Source organism: Manacus candei, unplaced genomic scaffold (genome assembly GCF_025592945.1).
Source record: "Manacus candei isolate 608988 ecotype Guabito, Panama unplaced genomic scaffold, ASM2559294v1 h1tg000028l, whole genome shotgun sequence".
NCBI lineage: Eukaryota > Metazoa > Chordata > Aves > Passeriformes > Pipridae > Manacus > Manacus candei.
The window spans coordinates 37201043-37213098 of record NW_026138076.1 but is presented as its reverse complement, the minus strand read 5'-3'; the positions used below and the strand labels follow the sequence as shown (position 1 = coordinate 37213098).

Genomic DNA, 12056 nt, shown 5'->3' with positions numbered 1-12056 from the left:
GTAGTGTACAAAAAGGCATTAAATTTAAAATGAATCTACTGGATATAGCAGCAATAAAAGAAAAAAAAGTTCTGTTTGATTACTAGCAAATGCATTGCAAAAAAACTTACAAAGATATATTTTTGTGTGTGCATGTATTAAATCATGCTGAAGATGAAAGTGCACGAATTAGATACCATATTACAACTTTATATTCAGTACTAACTTCATTACTTTCAGGGAGATTTTTATTCATCTAAAAACATAGGAAAAGCTTGGTGGTGCTGTTAATGATAACTTTAATGATAAAATTAAGTGGTACCTTTGTATTTGATACTAAAGTAGAGGAGCTTGATCTGTACTGTGTAATGGTGCATCCATACTATGTAATATTTGCAGAGAAATACCAACACCTGCACTGACATATTACATTTTAAGCAACAAATGAGGAATGCACAACTGCAACAGAGGAGCAGATGATAAAGGCGGTAGGACCTTCATATCTTAAATATATGAAACAATTTTAAGTGCACACATCAAAGACGTGAGCTTTCCAATGTGCAAGTATTAGAAAGTGTCCATGTGAATATCTCTTTGTGTATGTGTGTACATCTGTATTTCATCTTCCAGTCTGTTAAATGATAAGGGAAAAAATATTAATGTGGAGACAAATCTACTACTAGAGTCTTGTCAGGTTATGAATTAATTCTGCAAAGATAACCCCTAAGAAATTGCCAAATTTCAACTTTTGCAGAAATAAAGACAACATGAAGAAAGAGAAGTCCTGAGACTAATGATGATTAGTTGGCTTTTCAGGCATTTTCATGTATCTACTTATACTCCTACTGTCACAAGTTTGTTTTTTTTTTTTTAAAGGCTTGTGGAACTGTCCCCTCCTGACACTGGAAGTTGCTTATTAGAGAACAGTAGCTAACAGGCTAGTTGCTTGCCAAAAGCTTGTTCATATATATATTTAGAACAAAATAAATCCAGAGATTTTTAATCCTTTTGATAACTGGACAGAAGTGAGCCCATTTTTTTTTTATGTGAGAAGCTCTCTGAATTGCAAAGCTAAATATAATATGAGCTGAAACCACAGGTAACGTTACTTATGGGACTCTGGAAATTATGAGAGCTTCCCAATGAACCTGAGGCATGGCTAAGAGGTTGTGTCATTTGTTCTTTCCTGGTTTTCAATTGGGATCTGGAACTGAGGGTCTTGACTGTCCTTCGGGAGATGCTCCAGTGTGGGCTCTCCATGGACTGCAGTTTCTTTAGGGCATATCCATCTGCTCCAGTGCAGTGCTCTCCGCAGGCCACAGTGGATCTCTTCTCCAGTGCCTGAAGCACCTTCTCTCCCTTCTCCGCTGACTTTGATGTTCACAGAGCTTTTTCTCACCTTTTTTTTTCCTTTACTCCTCTGCTCCCTGGTGTTTTACCCTTTCTTAAATGTTTTCACAGAGGTGCCACCAGCTTTACAGATGCTCGCTGTGTCATTTGTGCGGGTCCATTGTGGAACTGCCTGGAAGCATTTATGTCTGGCACAGGGCAGCCCATGATCTTTTCTCACAGAGGGCACCCTGCAGCCCTCCTTTTGCCAACACCTTGCCACATAAACTCATTGCAAAAGCAACAAAAGCAAAGCATAACCCCATAGCTGACCTGAATGGGATGAATGTTAATAATCTTATAATTGGTTTTCTTTATGTTAGGAAAATGCTTCCATGGAGTTACAAATCTGTTAATATGTGAGTATTGTAAAATGATTGATTAGATGTGTGAGTTTAGCTCCATAGCAAATTCAGAAACTAGTGAAACAGCATAACTTGTGTTCCAAAATACCTGGATACACTGTGATTGGTGGTGTTGGCGATGACTGTAGTGAATTCATCCATCAACTTGCATTTGTTTTTCCCTACAGGAGCTGGGCATTGTGTTGAGTGTGTCATTAAGGTGGTCCAAACCTCAGAAAAAGAACAGAAAAAATTACAAATAGTATCATTCTATTTAATTATGTTCTTAGAACAGTTAGTCTTCATGAATTACACAAAAACATGGAGTGGATTAGTGTTGCATTTTATGTTACTATTTTGGAAAAATCTTTGACCTAGTGATGTACCACATTTTTATTAGTGTATATGTGGTGATACTTCATCACAATTTTTGTTGAATCTGTACAACACTTGAGAGTGTGCAAGCTTGATGTCAATCACGTAGGAGTTGAGCAGCAGGCAGAGTTTACCTCCCAAATTTGAACCACAAATTCTGTGGTAGCCATTTCACAAGCATCTGTCAAACACTGGCTATTTAATATGTGGGAATAAACTGCTTGGCAACAGAAAAATAGTCTCTTTTAAAAAGTTAAATAAAATGTGTTTGCATGCATTGCTTATACCTGCTCTTCTATTGCTACAGAAGTTAATTTTCAAATCTTTTTAAAACAGTACATATATGAACTCAATAGTAACTTTAAACAGTAAAACCTTTCAAAATTGCCTTCTTCTGGAACTCCAAGATGCAAATTGAGTGATCTGACTGATGAAATAACATGGACAAGTAGTGTGAAAGAGAAAACAAAAACAAAACTAGTGAGGACAAAGAGGATAATAAAACCTGTTATGAATTTTTCAGTCTGCCAACATTCATCCTGGATTTTCCTTACTTTTTATTTTCCTTTGCAACAAATATCATTGGAGACCAGTTGGTATGTCTTGTGAAGTTCCTTATAGCTCAGTGCTCTTTCCCAAGATTGACCAGTAGTAGAGAAAAAGCAAAACAAAAAAACCACCAAAAACCAAGAAAACCCCACAAGACTAAAACCAATTAAAAAACCCCAAAACAACCAAACAAAAGTATAAAGGGACAGTAATAGTAAACTGGCCTGTTTACCAAATGAGATTAGGGATTTTCATCAACCTGAAGACAGATAATTGCTGATAGTCCTATTTTTTATGGGTTTATTACCTTTGAGAATCTCTTATCTTGAGAACATCCCTAAAGGAATGTATTCTCATTTACATTTAGTCTGATTATTCTTGTTTATGATATTAGTTTAATTGATGTGCTTCTTATCATATATAGTGGTCATAAAACCAGTATTCAAGGTTTGTGATTTTTAATAGGTGGTTTTCAGTAGTTAACTGAAAAAAATGTATCTATATAGTTCACTATCTATAGTTCTGTCTTTATTGAACAAGCAGATAAGGTGGATATTGTATATATGGGGCATATATTGATAAAAGAAGGTGACCAATGCTTGAATCTAAGAGATTTTTATACATCCTTAAGCAGGAAGGTAAAAAATTAGTTGGCTGACTCTATTCCTAAACACTATATTTTTCTGGTTTCCTTTCTCTGGTTTCCATGTGTGCAAATTTCTCTTTCTGTTGGAAATATTTGCAAACTCTGTTAGTGGTGGAGCTTTTGTTCTGGCTCATTATTTTCCCCTGCTGTTGCTCCTTTGCTCATTTCCTTTTATCTCGCTGTATTGTTTTTATTCTCTCTCCACATTATAGTCCCATTTGGCTCATCCTCTCCTTTCTATCTTTTCTATAAAACATAATTTTTATCACATATGCTTCTAAAACTTCAACAATACCAAAAACCGGAAAGTCACACTTTTTCTTTTAACTTCTGTTTTGTCTTAGGCTTTTTCCTACTTTGAGGCAGAAGGAAAGAGAAAACAATTACATCTTAGGCAAAACTGCCCATACTAAATTATTCTCAAGGACTAGGAAGTCATATTTTTCCTGTAGTTCTGAATACTAACTGCTATATTCAAAATCTAATGAAAGAAAATAATGTTATTTTCAATTCTGTGGATGTTAAGGTAATTTTAGTTATCTTTTTAAGTGTCTATAAAATTATATTGGTTTACGCCATCTTGTATCAAGAAAAAAATTCCTGTAAAATTTGTTTACTCACCATTTGATTTTCTTGAACTATTTGTAACATATTCTGGAAGGTATATTGAGAAAACTGTACTGTATGCTGTCAACTTGGACTGCATAAAGAGTAACTATTTTCAGCTGATCGTGCAGAGGTACAATTTAATTAAAACACCTTTAAATTCTTTTTGGCATCTACAGAAAACTTTTTATACTGCCAGAAGACTTATTTTGCATTAGTGTTCATAATGTATTGAATTTTCAGTAGGTCAGGCTACTGTTCTGGCTAAACACAGAATAATTTCTGTATGTTTATCATATCACATGTTTGTGGAAGATCCTAGGATGGTAAATTGGAGGATGTGAAGAGAGCACTGATGTGATATTCCCCTTTCATATTGCTAGCTTGTACTTCAGAACAGACCTCATAGTTCTTGTTGTTGCACAATACCTGTAAAATTTTTGAAGCTTTTTAAAACTCTAGGTGAGTTACTTAATGTCATAGTAAAAAAAGGTGACTTTAATATTTTGACAACATTCAGCAGCTTCCCTTCTATCCAAGACACTCATTTCAGCTTTGTTTCTGTCCTGCATTGTTCCAACTATTGCTCTTCTTGTCGTTTGGTTGTAAATAGTGAATGCAATAAGCTGCTTTACTTCTGATAAATTTAGTTAATCTATGATTAGTACCAGTATTTCTGCATAAGCATAAAAAACATGTTCAAAGACTTAAGGCCATGTGTTCGTAAAATATTCACCTTCTTCTTTTATTAATTTGAGTAGATTATTGTGGGACCAAATAAAAATCTTATTAAATGCACCTGGCAAAGCACACCCACTCAAGATTTTGCATGGCAAGATTTCACCTCCTTTTCATAGAAAGCCTTTTAAAGGCCATGTTAAAGAGCTACTCTATTTTCTAGATACTTCTTGCCCAGGGAAGGCCTGATGCTGCTACAGACTTTCTTAGCCATCAGACTAAGAAAACTTCTAAGAAATATTTACAGTGTACCGCTCAATATCTATAGCCAGAGGAAGCTCTGTTTTGATTGAAGGACAAGGAAATGTGAACAGCCTGACTCAACTTCCATGTTCAATTTGGGATGCCAGAACATTATATTGAACTATCCTGAGGCATTAGGGTGAGTCATTCAAAATCTCTTCTGCACATTTTCTTAGCTTTTTCAGTTTTCTTTTGCATATAGTATTTTCTTTCCTTTTTTTGCTAAAAGGACTGCCAAAACTCATTAAATATAACCCCAACAGTAATGTGGAATGGTATTCTGTAACCCCTAGTTGGATAAATTTGTTCCACTCCGTGTGTGTGAGTAAGAGTTGATGTTTCAAATAAATAGCAGGGAAACCTCGCACAGTGCATGACATTTTTCCACTCCTACACCTCTCTCAAGACTGAAGTTTAGGTCAGTCCTCACAGGTTAACAAATACATTATTTCTGAAAAAGTTCTGCTGCCTACAGGAAACTATTTTCTTTTGGAGGGCGCAAGCAGGGGAGAGGCACTGGGATGGGGATCAGCGATAAAGACTCTACAATATCGGTAATGACACGTTCACTTTTTTTTTTTTTTTTGTATTTTTGTTCTATCTTTCTTTGAAATGTTCTCTGGAAACTTCCAGTGCTTTCACTTCTTATTGCAAACTTGCCTCATTGACCTATTACAATTCTGTAATTCTCTAGTTTCTATTCCTTACTGTATTTCTTCTTTTTTCCCCCTTTTTCTTTAGTTCCCAGACTTTTTCTTTGTCAGCACTTCAGTTTCCATGCTACTTCTGTGCTCATTTGGGAAGTCATCTTCCCCATCTGCAGTTCTCATTCTTACCTGAAATCTTTCTTTCAAATATGTCTTTATTATTTTCTTTGTAATCATATTGATAGTGCAGAACCAATAACTTGAAGTGTAAGTCTATATAGAGGTACCAGTGAGGTTAAGAGGGAAATCTTTTGAGTGTAGAATAAAATTTCCAATTGGAAAAAAGTTATTGTGTATTTTTTACTAACATTTTTTACCTTATTCAGCATCTCTGTCACCTACTACAGAATAGGTTATATGCCCATGTTAAGAAAATAAGTTACATCAAGGATTGTCACAAAATCCTTAGGTTTCATTTTTCTTTCCTTCAAAAGTGTGTTCTCTGGGCTCTCGGTTATTGTTGAGTTACTGCACCAGCTGTGGGTTTCCTGAATGCATGTTGAATTAGCACATTCGTGTTACTGATGCAAGTAAGGTTCAGCTGGCCTGCTGGCGCTTCAGAAATAACAATGATGATATTTAGATGTTCTTACACTTTCTCATTACTGTTTGCTGTCATTTTCACCTACTTTGTCTTCAGAGACCAGTATCTGACTCCAGAGTCAACACCTATGGCAACAGTTTTGGCTGCAGTTGACAACTAGAGGATCCACATGACAGTCTTGCTCTTTAATCATAGTTTTTGCAACAGAAGTTTCTGTATGTAAATCAGTGTTGCTTTGGTCCTTGTGCTATGGGGGAAACCTTTGCCAGTTAACCTTGGTTTTGATATGACCGTCATGGAATTGCAGTGACCGTAGAAATTGCAGGAGGTCTTTACCTACTTGTACCACCTTCTTTTCCACTAATTTTTATTATTTTGCGTAACTTTAGTCAAAATTAAAATAACCAAGAAAACTTACACAAAAGGTTTCTTTTAAGATGTTCCTTTAAAATTATTTTGCAGAGCTCTGTAGGGATGTGACAAGTTTTGGGAGAGAGGGTATTTAACCCACAGGACAGTTCAGATTCTCATCCTTAGAGGTAAACTATTTCCTGGATTGGTAGGAAAAAAACCACAAGGGAATCTGTTCTTTAGTGTGCTTCATTTAGTCACCAACTAGATAAATGCTATTTTAACTTGTAAAAAGTGGCACACAAGCACTACAAATACCATGATACACAAAACCTCCCCCCAGTGTAACTGCTTTGAATTCAGTGTGACATTTGCAAAGTAATTGATTGAATGACACGTGATTATAAGAAGCAATGTACTGATGTTGACACCCTCTTAATTTCAAGGTAGCTACAGTTGCCAAGGTAGGAATTGGCCAGTGGCAACTCTGGCTTTTACAGGTTGACTAATTACCATGAGAACTTTTCTTTCTATTGTCTGAATTTTTTAAGAGGCCTTAGGTTAGGCAAAATCGACCAACCAATTTATGAGTATACCAGATTATACTCCCTACACAAGGACTACCGTTTCATTACTAGCCATAAATGGGAACAAAATCCAAATCACAGCATGCAGTGTCAAAGGATCTCTAAGACCAGTATAATGTAAGATATCCAAAGAGCTTTTTTTTGGTCTGTTTTAATAACATTACGTTTTCAAAGGCATTAAGTTGCTTGCTGCAATAAATATTAACTTCAGTAACTCAACATCTTACTGTAGTTTGCTGTTTCAGAAAAACAGTTTTAGCAGCTCTAAGGTTGTGCTGATGAATATTTAAGCTTCAGGGCCTTCTTTTAGAAAAATGTAAACTACCATCTTAAACAGCATCTTTTTGGTGAACAAGGTCAAATCTTCACTGAAGATTTTGCAGACACATGGAAGTTACTAGGAAGTTATTATTCAGTGCACTGAATTTGGTAGCACATCAGTCCAGATAGGAAGCTGGTTTTAATTACCAACTGCAGTGAACATCATCCAAAAACCTAAATGTAGTTTGTGGATTTAGATCAAGGTAACTGTTGGAATTTTAGATATCTTTGTGGTGTAAATGACCCAGGCACAACTTTTTATGCAAATATGAGGAGCTGGTAGGTTTTGTAGAAAAAATAATTATTTTTAAGTTTGGAGGAGGGGGTTTGGTGTTGCCTTTTTTTTTTTTTTAATAGAGCTCTTTTTCATTTTCCATCCTTGTATTCTCAGTTACCACAACAGAGGTTTTTCTGTGTGAACCTTTTGTACATGAAAGGTGAAAGATACCAAAAACTTCATCTTGTCCTAATGAATATTAATTGTTGTGTCCTAGAAGTGAGGACTTTTCACTGTATTTGCCTGGAAGAGGTTTCACCCTTGCTACAATAGAAATCTGCTAATCTCCTTTGCCTATAAAAGGGTCGAAAAAGCTGCTGTGAAGGGTGTCAGAGATGGGAATCACCTTTTTTATTTTTTTTTATAATGGGATCTAGAATTGAATATCTTATTTATTTGTGTGACACAAATAGAATGATTTTTTTTTTTTTTACAGTTCCTGTGAACACATATGTCAAGATTGAAGTAAAAGCTATTTACAAATTGTAAGGAAAAGGGGGACAGCAATTGGTTGTTGCTTCCTTTGTTTAACTCTCCAAATTAAAAAATTATTTAAAAAGTTATAACTTGCTCCTCTTCCATGGAGTTTAAAAGCTGAATTCTCTATTAGTCTCTGTCCAAAAACTTTGGGGTGAGGTAGACAGGTAGTATTTCTTTTTATTCTTATCATTACTTCTTGCAGGCTGGAGAGAGCAGGGGAGACTGCCCATTTGCAATTTAGAAAATCTTATTATCTTTGCAAAATGAATCTGAATTTTTCTACCTGCAAACTTCTTGATGAAAACGTTAGAATTTTAAGTATAGTAAAGTATATATACATAAAGTCTACTGTGATGCTTTTTTATCAGAAAGCAGTGTTCTGCCTCTGTTGGACTTTGTATGACTTTTGTAGCTTATTCAGTTAGGTTCTGATCAAATCTCATTTTGTAATGAAACTGTGACTTATTTGGAGGGACACAATGTGAGTATTCAGCTGTTTATCACTTCTGAGGCAGAGAGAAGTAAATATTCTGTCATCTTGTCTCAGCTGTCACCTGTTCTAGCACGTTGAACTCTGGGATCGTGATCTGTGCAAATCGAGAGCACTCCACGAGGGAATTCTGGTTCATCATAAACAACATGCATTGTGGTGCCTTTTGAATGGGCATGATCAGTTCCTTTGTATATTTTCTTTTACTATGAGAGTTTCTGAAATGATACTGAAGTATATAGTTCCCTTTGTTTAAAAAATATTTTTTTAAAAAGTGATGCTGACTTAATTTAGTCTGTTACTTGAGCAAGTATGATTCATGGTTAGTCTTCACTTGCACATGCTGTTACAAACTCTAATTAATCCTATTTGCAAAAAATTATGATTAATGCATATCCTTAAAATTTACACCTAATTACACAAAATATAATCTGTAAATTTGTATAAATAGACTTTAACATTTTGAACATTGTAGATAATAAGCAATTTTCTGAACTTATATTTGCATGTGCTAATTAGCAACTGCTTCATTGTATTTACATTTGCAAACAGTTTTGTTTTCTCATTACTCCACTTAATGCTCTGCGAACAGAGGAAAAAAATACCATTTTTGGCACACGTCAAAAATATACATCTTATACCTGATTTTGAATCTAGGTTCAACTTCTGATGAATTAAACTAGGTAGTGGCATTTTATTTAACAATTGCTATTGATTTGATGGAATTTACCTGCACATCAAAGGAAGGGAAATTCTGAAATTATTTTTTCCTTTTACTATTTTGATGAATACCTTGTTTTTATTCTTGGAAAGCCAAACCCTTATGTAGTAAGAAACTTGATCATAGTATAATAAAATTCATGTGTCCACATGTAATATAACAAATTTCTTGTGCTAACAGTAATAATAAATACCTTTGGACTTTTTTTAATATGTACACTTTTTGTCTGTTCCTACATACAAGATTTTGAGATCTAGAGAATTAAAATTCTGAAAGAGAAGAAAATTTCTTGGAGACCTTAATTCCTGGTTCTGTTTTCAGAGGAAGATTAAAAAGTGCATATGCACATTGTGATGGAATGGGTAATTTGTGCAATGTGGTAGTTTAAGCAAAGTATTCATTTTCAATCATGATAAACTAAAAATAAAATTTAGCAGATCTTATTTTTACAGTCGTCAATTGCAAACTACCTCTTTCTAAATTAAAGTAAAACCCATAGCTGAAAGCCAATCATTATCTTATATTTAAATCTTTTCACTGCTTTCAAATAATTTAAACTTTTTTTTATATCCTACGAGTTGAAAAATGTTAATTTATAAACATTTACTGACAGTAGGTAAGACATACGTACTCTTCAGCCATCTCATAAAATCATAACCATTGACAGTAATAGGTGATTATGTGCTGATTAGTGAAATATTTGTTGTTTTGTTTATTGGATATGGCTACTATTGAATAAGTAAGTAAAAAACCTGAACCAATCACAATTGGTGAAGACTTGCAAATACATTTGACCTCAGACATTTTAAAAATTATCATTATGCCATATTATATTATTACAATAAATATATTTTCTACACTACTAGTGTGAGTTTCTAATTTAAATAAATAGAGGATTCCAGAGCACAGATCTTGACCTTGCTGCAGTGTAAACATTGGGCTTCATAAGGTGGACATAATGCAGGTCAGTGACATAACATCTTTTTTTCTCTGGCCACATAATTCCATGATGTGGTGGTGGGTAAATTATCTGTATTCAGTATGTAGAAAGCTGCAGTGCAGACTGATGAATAGTTACATTTATAAAAACTTACCAAAATAGCTCCGTAAGCCTAACTTAGAGGTTATTCATATGAGCTAGTGACAACTTCAGTTAGATTATCCAGTGTTGTTTTTCCTTGGACCATTTTTCTGTCTGTCAGTCAGTCTATGAAGTTGACCTTTAGGGTTTGTAATTACGCTTGGTAGTATTTTAAAAATGGCCATTTTTTTACATTGTAATGTGTTGTACACAGTCTCCTGAATCGAAAGTGGACATCAGTTTTAATGAACAGATTTGTAGGTTTTTCATGACTGTTGTAACTATTTGCATCTATATGCTTTTGTTTATTTATTAATTATTTGAAAAAGGTCTGTAGGGAAAGCTTTTGAGATGCTTTCATTGGAGGATAAGTCTTTACACGTTAAACAAATATAATCATTATTTGAGAGGGGATGAATGGGGAACAGCAAAAGCTGTTTTACTTAATGAGGGTTATCTGATATTTCAAGATCTGATTTTTTAACAGTGCTCTGACTTTTGATACACTATCACATGTTTGTGCACACATTATTTTTTAAAAAAATTGTGATCTAATGCATTTTTGGGGGCCTGAAAAAGGCAAAGATTCGTATGCAACAACAAAGCATTATTAGTACTGAAGTAGAAGGTTCTTCTATATGTTTTATCAAATGCTTGTTTTCATTTATTTTGGAAAAGTTGAACCCAATCCTCTTCTTGTGAGTTTTCATTGTTAGTTGCATCTTTTTAGTCTTCTGTAGATTACTTCTTCCCTAATTTTAAGTTCTGAAATCAGGCTCTTAACTTCATTATTAGTTCACCAGATCCACAAAAAACATGTTGATCCAAATTCACAAGTTGTGACAGTGCTATGTCACTGAAATTTCTGCAGCTGTCTGTACAGTTGCCTACCTGACATAATGTGTACCATTTATTCAAAGTGTTAGCTTTAAAAGAGGTGGATCTTATTTGCAAGTGTAAATTTGATTTTAAAGTACTAGTAATTGTTACTCTAAAATTTGTGTATTTTTGTCTATTTTGTTTGAAGATTTCTTGGACAAAAGTCTTCAAAATCAAAGCACATGTTATAAATCGAACAACCTTCCCTTCATCGGGTATTAATGAGATAAATTACAGTTATTTGGTATGTCCCCGTTTCACAATTATATTTAAACCTTAAACTGTGTAATTTTATGCATTGTTGTTCTTAAAATAATGTCGCTATTGAACTTCAAGGGCTGTCCACAAGTTGTGATCCAATGGTAATTTATGTAATAATGTTTGCCAGGGACTTGCAAGAGCTGGAAGTAATCACTGCTAAGGCAATTTCAGTCTCCACATGTATCCTCATTTGAGGTGTTCACTTAGGCTGTCATAATTACTTAAATGCCACATTTAAATGTTTCATCTTTTTCAATGCCTTAAGAAAGCAGAGTGATTACAGTGGCAATACTGGTTATTTGCAGGGAGAGATTTTGAATTACCACCAGAACTTGGCTTGCTACAGTTTGTATATGTATATACACTCAAGTAACTCAGAAATTTATCAGCAAGACACCCAAAATAATCCTTCCTATCAGTTTGGTGCTGGTAAGGCCTTCTGAGATTGCTGCTGTTTTTTGGGGATTGCATTGCAAGATCTGAAATTA

General features: G+C 34.4%; 1 protein-coding gene across 3 annotated transcripts in view; it reads left to right on the top strand.

Moving 5' to 3' along the window:
* CCSER1 (coiled-coil serine rich protein 1) overlaps positions 1-12056 on the top strand; it is a 655853-nt gene that overhangs the window by 418644 nt on the left and 225153 nt on the right. The gene's annotated exons all lie outside the window — the stretch shown is intronic.